The sequence below is a fragment of the Dendronephthya gigantea genome, unplaced genomic scaffold (assembly GCF_004324835.1).
Source record: "Dendronephthya gigantea isolate DGI-Jeju-01 unplaced genomic scaffold, DenGig_1.0 000255F, whole genome shotgun sequence".
Lineage (NCBI taxonomy): Eukaryota > Metazoa > Cnidaria > Anthozoa > Malacalcyonacea > Nephtheidae > Dendronephthya > Dendronephthya gigantea.
Window position 1 is genome coordinate 150224 of NW_021163265.1, and position 14940 is coordinate 165163.

A 14940-nucleotide genomic window follows, 5' to 3' on the forward strand; every position below is an offset into this window, starting at 1 on the left:
GTTAACTGTGGTCAAACTGAACTAATTTATTTTTGCTGTTGACTGGGAACTCTTTCTCTGCTAGTTGACTGAAATCACAGTTAATAGAATGTACATGGTTTGGAGACTAAATAAAAGTACAATACAACTCATTAAGTATGTTATTGTTCAGGTTAATGCAAAAAATGGTTCCTTTCTCGTCACGTGTCTATTGTATTTTAGCCAAATTTACCAATGGCATTCGTCTTGCTCAGCTCCTCAGCCATGACTTGAATAATATGTTAATTAAAAGATTGCTATTGGTTTATCTGTGCAAAGTACAATAGACATGTGATGAGAAAGGAACAATTTTTTGCATAAATCTACCTCAACATAGTTAATGAGTTCTATTGTGGTTTTATTTGCTCTCCAAACCATGTACATTCTATTAACTGTGCTGAAATCCACCCTAACTTCCAAACCTCGTTATGCCCTCAAAGTTTGTTTATTTTATAAATTTATTTAACAGTTTTCTGTATGTTTCCGAAATGAAGATATAGTAATAACGCGTTTAATTTTCTAACCGTGAAGTTATTGCCTTTTTCAAACACAATACAAAAATACAGTTGTCTATCTGTAGAGAAATTTATAGAAATTAGAAATTTATTGTTTGTAGCCAGCATAGAAATTAAACATTTAATTTGTAAACTAGATCACGAAGTTGAGAGTTGTACAAGCCATTTTATAATTTAAATACAGAAAAAATTCTCTGCAAAGCATATCCTAGCCAGGCCAAAATAATGGCAAATAATGTTACCATAGCCATTAAATTATTGCAAATCGATAAAAAAGCAACATATTGAGAGACGAGAGAATCACAAGCAGGGTAAAGGAATAAAGCCCGTCGCACACGAGAGCTATCAGGTGAGCTAACGAACTCGTGGGCATTCCGCAGTCCAGAGCTCTCAACTGCAACCAACCCGTCCCGCATGTTCTAAATCACACATATATTGAGAATTCTAAGTTTTAGAATATCGGATATATGTGACATGGGATGACCATCTGAGCCATCTAACGCGGTCGCTGTTTGCTGTACTGGGAACAGGTTATTGTTCTTGTTGTGTATTATAAATTCTAAATATAGAAGTTTGCCAAAATGGCGGATTTTTGCAAGCGATTAAGGCATGTAAAATTCGTGTTAATACGCAGTCAACAAAGGGAAAAGAACTACAAGACTTGTGCGTTTAAAGTCAAATAATTATTGCAAGATTTCTCATGAGTCAAGTTCGAGTAAACAGATCTCTTTCACAACGGAAATAGAAGAACATGTTCAAATATCGACGTTATAAATAGCAGCCATGAAGGTGATGACGAAGCTTTTTCTGGTCTTTCACGATACCGGGATTCGGGTCTCTTTCGCAAGCGCGCATTGAGGAAGAAGGTTTTTGTGACGAAAATATAATGTGCTTCGAGTAACAACTTCGCTGTTGTTAGTGATTAGTTGCACAATGGTATTGTCAATCAGAAGGAACTGATTATGAAGAAGTCTTTACTCCTGTTGCTCGTTACGATCCAATCAGATCATTGCTTGCAGTCGCGAATGTGTGTGAGTGGGAAATTCACCAGATGGGCGTGAAGACCGCTTTCCTACAAGGGGAATTGGAAGAAAACATCTATTTTAAGCAGCCAAATGGTTTCACTGATGAGGATTGGCCAGATTATGTATGCAAATAAAGAAAAGCATCATTGTTTTAAACAAGCTGCAAGATGCTGGCATAATTCCATCGATGGTTATCTACTCGCTAACGGTTATAAGAAGAGCGCTGCAGATCCGTGCGTCTATATCAAGTCTGTTTTATCCGAAAGTGGTAAAGTGGATTCGTAATTATTGCTATATACGTGGACGATTCGAATAATGTTTCCTTTCGAAAAATGTGGAAATGTTGAAGAGACAAAAAGCAGCAATCAATATTCGTGTTACATCAGACTTTTCGCGTTTGACGTCATTATAAAAAAGGTCTATACCTATCGTGGGCGACAGGCTTTAAGGCTGAAACATTCCTCAGCCAATCAGATTGCTTACTTAATTAATTAAACGTAAACATTGACTTACTTAAGGTGAATGACGTATACAAGATTTACTTTTCGTCGTTGAAAGTTCTGTTTTCGAAAACATATGTTTTAAGCACTTCTTTTAGAACATGGCACGTTTGTTCTTATTCCGATCGATTTCAAAAAATTAACAGCTGATAAATCGAATCGCCCCCGCGTACAGTTTTTGACCCAACCAGGAATTCTTTGAGTGCATGATTTGCATACGACTGTCTCATAGGTGGATGGCAATTCATTACAAAAGAATAAAAAATAAATGTATTTATTATTAAATAATAAAGGAAGTTAATGTTATACGGGTCTTCGTATCGTAGTGTCGCGGGTCCTAGGACGCTTGTCCGGTCGGCTACTTGCCCCCTCCGGTGAGTACAAATATGAGCCCAGTTTGCCTGATCGAGTTGTTAGTTGCTTGCGTGAATCGATGCCGTCACAACCTTGTCCAACAAAATCATTTCGCTATAATGGCTCAGGAAAATATGTCTCTTCAAGGAGTTGCTTTGAGTTTAACGCTAACTAGCTCACCAGTCGTGTCTGCTGTTACAACTTCAACAGTGGCATCGCAGTTGATCGCTACGGCTCCCCTTGCCGTTCGCTCGTCGCCATCTCGGCAATTTCAGCCAAGTTTACACCAGCATATTGCTTCACCATTATTCCCAACTCGTGTTCCATCGCCGGCTATTGCAAATCAACAAATCGTCAGTGTTGCTTCTACTTGGCCATCGAGTCATCCAAAATAGCAGCTAAATCCCGAAACTTTACACTTTAGCTTTGTAACCACGTCTGTTTGATCTATTTTTCGTTTGTGAACAATATAAATACAGCTAAAATACGGAAAATTTTAGCAGCGTTCAAGTGGTCAAAAGGTAATGAGCTTTCCCTGTGTGCGGAATATCCCGGTTCGATCCCTGGTATGGTCTTTTTTATTTTCACAATTTTTTGGAATTTTTTTAAACCTTTTTCAATATTGAAATAATAGAATTTACAATACCTTCTGGTTAGTTTTAGAGTTTACGGTGAGGGACAGGTTTATTTTTAATAAATATATTTGCCTACACGTTGAAAAGAGGAAGTAAACTTACTAGTATCCACGCCTCTCCGTGGCTAAATTCAAGATGGCGTCAACTGTAAAGTTTCGGGATTTAGCTGATAGTCTGTCCCTTCAGGTACGCCATATTTGTTTTCTTCGTCTACGTCCCCGGGCCCCGGGATGGGGTTTGTTTCGCCGGGTGTTTTTAGCCTCTGGTGGTATTGCCTCGCCCCCTCGCTTCTCTACGCTTACCGTATCGGCTTTTTCTCCCTTCGTGGTCGGGCCTGGTTTCCTCCGGTATCCCCAAAGCTTATGGCATCAATTTTCAACGGCAAGTTGGTCGAGTTGGCCTTCTCTTATCGAAGAAACTTCAGTTCATGACGCTCCTTCGTTTACCATCGGGGATAACGAATTAGTTTTGCGACCGTCAAAGCGCCCTAAGGAAATTACAGATATTATGACTTGGCTCCCAGCCTTTTCTGTTTATATCCTCGTGATGACGAATTTTTGGCCGTCTCGCTCCCCGGATTTGCTTCGCTACCAGCTACTTATTTTGCGTTCCGCTCAGAAGCATCTTGGCTCGGGGGATCGCGTACGATCGCGCTTTTCGTCGCCATGCAGCTGCTCTCCGCCTCACCGATTGGTTACAACTCCACCCGGAGCTGTATAATTTTCATATATTCGGCGCCGGGAGTTTTCTTCTACTCCTGCTTCGCGGGTATCTACTTCGTTTTCCTCGTCCTCCAGCTCCCTTGAAGCGTCCGGTACCCCGTCGTCGTCCATTATTTGTCACTCTTGGAACGCTGGTCGGTGCTCATCGCAATTCCTCCGGTGTCGGTTCCGTCATGCCTGTGATTTTCCGGGTTGTCCTGCAATCCATCGTCGTAGCGTGGCCCACCAGTCTACACGTTGTCCTCGTTCACCATCTCGCTCGCAACCCGCGAAGTAGCGTCTATCATCAGACACCTCGCGTCGTTAGTTAATACGTAGTGGTCGGTTCGTTTGTTCCCGTTGTTCCGGACGTTAACATTGTTCTGTGCGCTATTTTAGTTTTTTTTTGTAATTCGTGTTCGGTTATGAATTTGCTGATTAAAATAGTTATCTAGCTTCACTTGTGATTTAGTTGCGCACTGTTCGTACCGTTCGCACCGTTCGCACTGGTCGCACCGTTCGTACCGTTCGCACTGGTCGCTCCGTTCGTACCGTTCGCACCGATCGCACTGGTCGCACCGTTCGTACCGATCGCACTGGTCGCACCGATCGCACCGTTCGCACCGTTCGTACCGTTCGTACCGGTCGCACCGATCGCACTGGTTGCACCGTTCGTACCGTTCGCACTGGTCGCTCCGTTCGTACCATTCGCACCGATCGCACTGGTCGCACCGTTCGTACCGATCGCATTGGTCGCACCGTTCGTACCGTTCGCACTGGTCGCTCCGTTCGTACCGTTCGCACCGATCGCACTGGTCGCACCGTTCGTACCGATCGCACTGGTCGCACCGTTCGTACCGTTCGCACCGGTCGCTCCGTTCGTTTCCGCTCGCTGTTCTTGCTATTTTTCTGCTCCGTTGTAGGTGCTTTCGTTCGTGCTGTAGATCCACCGTTGCCGGAGTCCCGCATCCTGTTTCCGTTGGTCTCCCGCGTTTCGCCGCTTCAATACGTCGAGTTTCATCGGGAATTAATCAACCATCCCAATCAAGCTATGGTTCGCTACGTGTTGGATGGTATAGCTCACGGCTTTCCGTCGGGTTTTGATCCTTCACTAGTCTCTTTACGACCATCGCACCGAAACATGAAATCGGCCTTGCAACATCCCGATGTTATCGACAAATATTTGGCAAATGAAATTTCGCATGGTCGTGTCGTGGGTCCTTTTGCCTCGCCACCGTTTCCTAATCTACAGTGCAGCCCGTTTTGGGTCATTCCAAAGAAAGGCCAGCCTGGTAAACGGCGTCTCATTCAGGATTTGTCGTCACCCGAAGGCCATAGCGTTAATGACGGCATCCCCAAGGATCCTTTCTCGTTGACTTACATCTCCGTCGATCATGCCATTGCTCGTTTGTACAGCTTGGTCCGGGTGCTCTTATGGCCAAATTTGACGTAGAATGTGCGTACCGTAACATCGCTCTCAGACCTGACGAACGTTTCTTATTTGGCATGTGGTGGCCTGAGTCATATTTCGTCGATTTGGCTCTTCCGTTTGGTCTGCGTTCCGCCTCATTTATCTTCAACTCCGTCGCCGAAATGGTGGAATGGATTCTTAAAGCTAATTATCGCGTTCGTTTTCTCCTACCTCGACGATTTCCTGACCCTTGGCCCCGGCAACTCCACCGAGTGCGCTAGTAATGTAGCCATCGCCAGGTGCTTATTCCTCCGTTTGGGTTTGCCTCTCCATCCGTCAAAGTGCGAGGGTCCTACTACTACGTTAGTCTTTTTAGGTGTGGAACTAAATTCTCTCACCCAGTCTGCTCGGTTGCCATCCGCTAAAATTTGTGGCCATCGTAGAGCTTCTTAAAAAATGGAATCGTAAGTCTTGGTGCACTCGTCGAGAGTTAGAATCCTTTATCGGCTCGCTTCACCACGTTACGAAAGTTGTTCCGCCCGGTCGCACGTTCCTCCGGCGTATGATTAATTTGCTCTGCGCTTTTCGTTCACCTACCCACCCTATTCGGCTCAATACGGAGTTTTTTCCTTTAATGTTTACCTAGCTGCTGTCCGTTCCTATCATATTGACCTTGGCTTCCCGAATCCCACGAAAGAGAAACCACGGTTTCGTCGTCTGCTTCAGGGCATCCGTCGTTATCGGTCTGGCGTTTCCTCGTTACGCTGCCCCATAACCCGCGATCTATTGGATGTTATTCATTCGTCGACGGTTGGTGATCTTGGCGTCTACGATGCAGTTATGTTTTGGTCTGCGTGCTTTCTGGCTTTCTAAGACTGATCCTCTTGGCGTCGGACTGGTCCTGTACATCGGGTCTTCAAGCAATCATCTCTGCCCTGTCTTCGCGCTTCAGGCGTACCTTGATATGCGTGGCAGCGGCCTTGGTCCTTTATTCCTGTGGTCGGATGGCTTCCCCTTAACTGCTCAACAAGTCAATTTTTTCCTTCGCAAAATCTTGAGGCGAGCCGGCGTAATTGGGGAACTACTCATCTCACAGCTTTCGCATTGGGGCTGCTACTTCCGCCGCTGCGGCTGGGATTCCGGATCATCTAATTCAAGCTCTTGGACGTTGGACTAGCTAAGCTTACCTTCGCTAGGTTCGCACATCGCTGCAGTCATTTTTCAACGTTGCCCCGCTGCTGTAGGGTTGGAGACTGGTGGAGAAGGTTAACGGTAACCTAACTCCAACCCCTCATCTGGCTTGGAGACATACTTGGAGGAGGTACCGTTAAAATAGCATGGTTCGTTGAGTTATTATCTGCGCCGAAAACAGCAAACTCAAAAGAAACACCGTTTCACCCCTAGCCCGACCGTTTCGCTCGGATACCGTCTCCATCCCTACCGATCGGCAGCGGGCAAAAATATAGTGTAAGAGCTGGTGTGCTATCGTACTGATGTGAGCCTTAGGATCCGTTAGAACGTTGTCGCGGGTCCTAGGACGCTTGTCCGGTCGGCTACTTGCCCCCTCCGGTGAGTACAAATATGAGTCCAGTTTGCCTGATCGAGTTGTTAGTTGCTTGCGTGACCCATCCCGCCCCTTTCCCTAACGACTTCACGCGATGTTGTGAACTCTACGGGAGAAGCGTCTTATTAATCTCGCTGGGGTTTGTTTTTTTTTGTTAGTTTTTTTGCAGGATTAAGCACAGTTCTTTTCACACCCGTTTTGGTCGTGGAATGGGTGTTTGGGGTAAAGGTAAATTCATTAATGATCGCCACATTTACAGGTATTTTTTTTGTTTTGTGTGTGTGTACTTTGATGTTCGTATCGTTTATTCCACGGTTTCACTTCAGTGACTCACGTGTGACAGTTGATCACGGGATGGAGGAGGTACCGTTAAAATAGCATGGTTCGTTGAGTTATTATCTGCGCCGAAAACAGCAAACTCAAAAGAAACACCGTTTCACCCCTAGCCCGACCGTTTCGCTCGGATACCGTCTCCATCCCTACCGATCGGCAGCGGGCAAAAATATAGTGTAAGAGCTGGTGTGCTATCGTACTGATGTGAGCCTTAGGATCCGTTAGAACGTTAATATTATATTTCAGCCGAAATCGAAAGGAAACTCTTAATGGATCAATTTTGAACGTTTCCTATTTCCTTTCCTTCCCTATTTTTAAACGCGGCAAAGAGATTTTTATCTTGAAATAAAGAAGAAAGATCCGACTTCAATATCTTTGAAAATCGAACGCAATTTAGGCCCTACCTCTAACCGGCGAATCAAGCGGCCATAAACTGAGCCGTTGGGTAATTTTTACCGAGTTCGATCGGCGGATCTTGGACTTCCGTGTCTCCAGAGTTTCACATTTTTATTGTTTAATCTTTGCTGATTCTGTCTTACTTTCAGGGTATATTAAAGTTTTATCTTCACTCTTGCTTTCAACGAAAAACTCGGTTTACTGTGGTATTCAAAGTTGCAAACCGGATATTCATATATTCAGTTGTGCCCAACGGATTTCTATTGCACTTATAAATAAATTCGTAGGGCAGAACTGTGTATACATGAATACTCACCTCACAATTATCGTTCTAGTTCCTCCACTGTACGCGGGTGCCTCGCTAACTCTCTCTTGTTAAGAAAATTGCCCGTTTGAAAATCTTTTTCGTGAGTTGACAAACTTGACCAAGATTGCAAAGAGTTCAGAAAATTTTATAGCGAATATTTTAACAAGTTATAAATAATTATTATTAAAGAGGGCAATAATAAAAGATACGATGGAGGATATTTTGAAAGTAATTACATATCGCCGTGAAAAACCGTTCTGTTAGGAGTGTTTGAGGTTTTAGGTAAGTTTAAACCTCTTGCCTAACCTACCGACAGGTTATGCTGTTCAATTGTCAGATGCTATGGTTACCTAGATTTCCGGTTAAATGCAATAAAATTTTCAGACGTTTTTAGTTTGTGGGTTAATTCGTATAAACTTTATACAGAAATTGTCAATATATATATATATATATCCAAAGAATTAACTGTATGGAAGAGTTCACAGAACTTGACAATGGTTGAAGAGCGAAGATATATTTATTTATTAAAAGACTAGCTTTGCTACTCGGAGTTTCACGCTATAAAGCGATCATCAGGCTAATGACAGGTCTAGTTGCTATTATCTATATCACGATGTATATATAGAGAATAGCAACTAGACCTGTCATTAGCCTGATGATCGCTTTATAGCGTGAAACTCCGAGTAGCAAAGCTAGTCTTTTAATAAATATATATATATATATATATATATATATATATATATATATATATATATATATATATATATATATATATATATATATACCCGTTTGCAAAAACGTTGGCCGCAGATAGATATATAGATAGATACTCGAAATCTAAATAGAATTGCATATGTTGTGTAATATGATTGAAATCCCATGCAAATGTAATCATATGCAATTCTAATTAGACTTCGAGTATCTATGTATCTATCTATCTGCGGCCAACGTCTTTGCAAATGGGTGTATATATATATATATATATATATAATATATATATATATATATTATATTATATATATATATATATATAATATATATATCGAGTGAACGAGAAAATTCTTGGTTAAAATGCTAAATTTAACACGATCGAGTTTCGTACATTTGTAAGTAATTACACATCGGCTTGATTAAAAAACGTTTTAATGTTTCAGAAGTTTTAATTGAGTTTTAAACAACTGCGAAATCAAATTTTTAACTGTCTTATATTTCTCTCAAAATTGGAATCCATTTGTCGTTAGAATATATCATTGCACAATAAAATTGCACAAAGTAGTAATAGAGCCCGGCTGGGAAGAATTTTAACGTACCTATTTGCATGGACGACCTAAAATTATCAATACGCAAAAAAATAAGAAAAATACTGAGAATATTAAAAAGCAAAACTTTTGTTTTTAAGAGCTAGGAGATATTTTTCTATATCGCGTAATATATGCTCAAAACCTCCGTTATATCTTCATGGAACAGCACTAAAATTTTCAGCATTAAAAATGTGTTGCAAACCTGAAAAGCATCCACAAAGTATGCTTACTGTATAATCTCAAAATATTGTGAAAATGAAAAGATTTCCCGGGGTACGCCGAGAGGAAAATGACACTTGAATCGAAGCTTCTTTTGTATTCATTCAGTTATAATGGCGTTGACATTATAACATTGTGGATGGCCGCCGCATTATATTTTATAATAACTCCTTTCTTTGGTGTTTTGCATTCACCAAATACAGCTCAAAACTTAGTTCACAACATAATCTAAAGAATAACGGTAAAATAAATGGATTTTGAGTGGTACGCCAAAAAGATTTTAGGTTTTGAGCGTTTTCCCTCCAAAATACGCGACATAATAAAAACTCTCCTCTTAATATAATTATTCGAATTACTCAGATTGCTTTGAAAGATCTATTGTGTACGTACCACCTGCAAAAATCCATTTTAATCATTACGCTGACTGTTTAATTGAAAAGCCAACTCAGAGACGCCGCCATTCTTTGTCAAAGTGGTGTTACTTTAGCATGCCTCCGTGCTACCAAAATGAACTTTTCTTCGTTTTTTACTACAAGCGTTTCCTTCTCACGAATTCAGGCGAACTTGTTGGTGATAATCTTTTGTTCTGTGATGCTTAGAAAGTCAGCAAAATGCTTGAAGATAGTGCGCATGAGTTCTTACTGTTGTAGAATTGCAAAGGAACACGCTATATTCATGCATTTACTGATTATATTCCTTTTCATCAGCATTTTTCTCTTTAATTTTCTATGGAATAATCTTGCAAGCAATAAAATCTTGCGCATTGTTTTTCACAACCATGGTTTTAAAATTCTATTTGGAGCATAAAGCAAAATAAGTGTATTTAGCCAAATAAACCTATCCGAATATCCCACGTACAGCATACTGTGCGCAAATAACCTAACAAAAACCAAGGTTAACCTAGGTCGAACCTCGGCTGATCGCAGTCGGAGGTCGAACCGTGGAGAGACGGAGGTTTAACCTCGGCCTAACTTGGTCTGACAGACATTTCTTAAGATGTTATCGATATGATTATTGTGTTGTTGTTCTCAGCTTCATAACATTCCGTTCGAAAGCGAACGGCAACCGCGATCGTATATTATTTCCCTTGCGGTTTCTATCGATCGACTGCGACCGAACCGCGACCTAACCGTAGCCGAACCGCAACCGCTGTGTTAAGTTATTTCTGCACAGTGCTGTATTTTAAAAAGAACGTTTTACATCGAAATTTAAGGATCTAATTTCAAGACAATATGTCTAAATTTCCTCATGGGGCGTGGCATCCATTAAATACGGTCTCAGAAGATATACTACACCATTATTGACAAATATTTAGTAAGAATTAAATCTCAGGAAGACGGGCGAGGTTGTTTCAGGAAAACAAAGTTTGAAGAAAAACCTAGTCGGATAACTTGGCTCAAGTGCGAGAGGCGGTATGCCAAAGAGGAAGGTCATAAAAAATTACTTTGCAAAATCGAGTTTCAAATTATTCATGCGGGTGAAGTGAAAGAAAATCGAAAACAGTAATTAACTGCGAAGAAAAATACAAAGAAATACTAAGCCGCTTAAACGAATATGCTTAATGATTTTAAGGTTATTATAAATATAGTTTTTTTCTTTTAATTCAAACCACCTGCCAAAGACAAGGGGTTTCTTCACAAGTATTTAACAAGCGAGGTTAAATTTAGGAGAATAAACTTTGGACGGCAATTTTTAAGTCGTTTGTATAGTGCCTGGCCTGTGCTGATGCCCTCTCATCCTCGTATCTTTTGCGCTTTCCATGCACTTTCATGATATGTACAACACGGAATTTGATTTTTTCCAAACAATAATTAAGTTTCTTGCCTTACCGACCACCCGAAGCATTTTTCTTTTGGCTTTAATTGAACCGTTTTATTTTTATAGTAAAATCATTAAGATATCCCACCATTGTTACCTTCAGACGAGCTACAGCTATAATCGGTGTTATTTGGTTGATCGCTATCATTTGAAGATCACCCGGTTCATTGTTGCAATTGATAGAAAGGCCGATCCTGTTTTATTTTATCGCGTACTCAGTTTTACTGCACCCTTGATACTTTTAAATACAATTATAGAACCTGCATGTCGTGTATATTATTTTGGGAGTAAAGGTTTTTGTTAGTCGTTAAAAGTGTTAAATTAATTAAATCAAACTACAAACTAAATTCAGACCTCAAAATAAATAAGCCTAAGGAAGTACCGAAATAAGCCCCGCCCTAAGCCTAAGGCAACATCACTTCATTTGTAAATTCGATTTGCAAAATATACATCATGAACCTCTCCAGTGACTCGGTGATGACTGGGGAGGGGAAGGGAATTTATATATTCATTATTTGTCAGCATAAAAAATTTCTTTTAAAATCGACTGTCTTTACACTTTGGTAATAAGCATATGCAATTCAAACTCACTATATATACAGCACTATTAAACACTTTTAGCGATCATCAATGAATCTTGCCGAAAAAATAATTTCTCTATTATGTAAATATCCTTGAAAACAGATGTTATTAAATCTGGCCCTACTGGTGCTTGAAAGGTAACGCTGATAGCTCTGCCTATAAATATCTTACTCGTTTTGATGTCTTGCTCAAACGATTAAGGGCAAGAAATTTCTAGCAATAAGTTCCAAATTTAAGCATAAATTTTCAATGGTGACATTTCATTGAAATTATTGATACACTACGTCTTATCTTTACAACTTCAATATTTTGATTGTTTTTTTTTCTTCTCGGGTGGCTATTTGTAGCCGCAATATTTCCTATGTGAACTAGCCTGCAGCAAAAAAAAATTGAAAATCCAAAAGAGAATGCAGCTGAATCCCATTTAGAAGAGCGCTTGAATCTAATTTTGTCCAAACGATAAATTAGCGTCTTAAGCGATAATTGTCCATAAATATCGCCGGGAAGCCGAGAGTTCAACATGTGACTGAATTCTCATGCACGAAAGAGGAGGAATATCTACAGGTGACAAACTTTAAAAATATTTTGAACATATTTCACCAGTTTCATGCCAAATCAAATGTTTTCCGAATACTTAAGTGAAGAAGAAACTATCTGCCTTGCTGCTGTTATTGTAATATTTGGATTTTTCGGATTCGTGTTAAATATCCTCTTGATCGTGTCAATTTTGCTCACTGACGGCTTATCTGATAACCCAGCGAATCTATTTGTATTGAGTCTAGCTGTGGCAGATGCCTTGATAGGCTGTGCAATCGCTCCTCTTTCCATCTACACGATATATCACTCCGCACTTGACGTCTTTTTTCCAGCAAGTAGCGTTTTTATCTTATCGACATCCGGAAGTATTTTCCTTTTGACATTGAACCGTTCAATCTCAACAATAAAACCTTTACAGTATCCAAGAATTGTTACCTACGTTCGAGCTAGAGCTATGGTCGGCGTTATATGGTTGGTCGCCATCATTGTGTTTGTCCAGGCTATAGTGAGCTTGTTCTCAAAGCGATTGATACCCGAATTAAAAATAACTCGGTTTATCATTGCATTTTACATTGTGTCATCCATTGTATTGAGCGTGTACATGTACGATTTGGGCAGGAAACACGCCAAACGCATTGCTCAACAGGCGTTTGCTGTCACCGGTGAACTGCAGGCGGCCTCACATGAGTTTAGATCACTACGTTCGTTGTTTATGATCGCTGGAAGTTTTGGGGCATGTTGGTTGCCAACAACAATTGTAACTGTAACTATCGACAAAGAGAAAGATCCTGTTGTGTTTTATCGTGCATTTTGTTTTACTGCACCCTTGATACTTTTAAACACAATCATCGATCCTGTCGTATATTATTTTCGAAGTAAAGGCTTCCGTTCGTCAATGAAAAGTTTAAAGAGGCAGTTGACGAATTATGGATATTGTGATTGTTGCTAAAGGCCATGTTAAACGGTGCAATTTTTCTTGCATCTTGCGATGCAAGTCTACTTTTAAGAGATTTAAATTAGTGAAGAGTCATGGAGTGTAATAAAGACAAAAGTTTGGTAGTTTCCAAATTTATATCTCTGAAAAGAAGAATTACATTGCATGTTGCAGGAAAAATTGCACCGTGTAACAGGGCCCTAACATGCAACATTCGCAACAGAATCATGACGAGGAATACGACGTCAGTGAAGGTAAAATGCGACAATGTACCGTGTTATCATTAAATCGGGCATCACGTTGAAGATCAACCTCACTAAGGCCAGGAAAAAGACAACGAAGGCGACCAACCATATAACGCCGACCATACCTCTAGCTCGAATAGAGTGTTCTGTGAAACATTCCTCAGCCAATCAGATTGCTTAATTTGCCTAATTTAACGTAAACATGGACTTACTTAAAATGAATGACGTATACAATATTTACTTTTCGTCGTTGAAAGTTCTGTTTCCGAAAACACATGTTTTAAGCACTGCTTTTAGAACAAGGCATGTTTGTTCTTAATCCTGACCGATTTTAAAAAATTCACAGCTGATAAATCGAATCGCCCCCGCGTACAGTTTGACCCAACCAGCAATTCTTCGAGTGCATGGTTTGCATACGACTGTCTCATAGGAGGATGGCAATTCATTTACAAAATAATAAAAAATAACTTTTGAAAAGAATGAATAGTCGATCGTTTATCTAGTGGTTATATATCAGCAATCCAGTGCTATATATAATTATTGCTAGCAGTAAGGTAAGCTCTAAATGGCCCGATTTATACTTGAGACGAATAATCCGTATGGACGAACTTGGGCAAGTGAAAGATAGTTCGTCTTCTAATTCGTATGTATGTAAACATGCACACCACGAGTTATCCACATAGTTGAATGGGTAGCTCGCCTTGACGCAACATCCGTCTGTTAGTATGAAATACGGGTTTAGGACGAACTACGAAAACTACCATATTTGTCTACATAGCTATAGGTCGTCTGGAGAATGTATATCGCGTGTATATCCGTCTATAATATAAATCGAACCAATTTGGACACTCTCAATGTCAGACGTGCTAAATTGAAGAGTTTTCTATTGTACAAGGTCCTCAATAGGTTTTCGGCTTCGTGCCTGACTGATAATTTTGTAAGACTCCGAGATTTAGAGCGATACTATCATCTGCGAAATTGTGACACCGATTTTAATTACCAAATTAAACCAAAGACCAATTTTTTGAGAACGGAGTTTGAATTACAATGCGTCAATCCTGTGGAATAGTCTTCCGACAGAAGTCAAAAAAGCTACTTCAGTTAGCCACCTGAAGCGTTGTTTCGCGAGCCTTTCATGTAACTTGTAGTGTAAGATAATTAACGTGCATGTCAAATTCTTCATATTTATCTTTACTTTACTTTACTAATATTATATGCTATTCTCAACTTTTGTATTATTCAACTCTTATTAAAGTTCAGTGGGGCTAACGTGTGAAAATAAAGTGATGTATGTATATGTTTATGTCTGAAGTGTATCTGATGACTGCGAAAGATCCTATATATTCAATGTTAGCAGACCGTAAAAACAATCAATTTCAATTTGAATTTCAAAAGGTACTGATCATTGCTAAAAATGAATTAAAATATGAATATCAGCACCACCCCCACATAACCGTCGTCGTTTCAACACTAGACAGTTTGCGATCTACGACGCGTTAGCTCGACGTCCCTATAAATATAATAGTCACTCATGATATTTTGCCA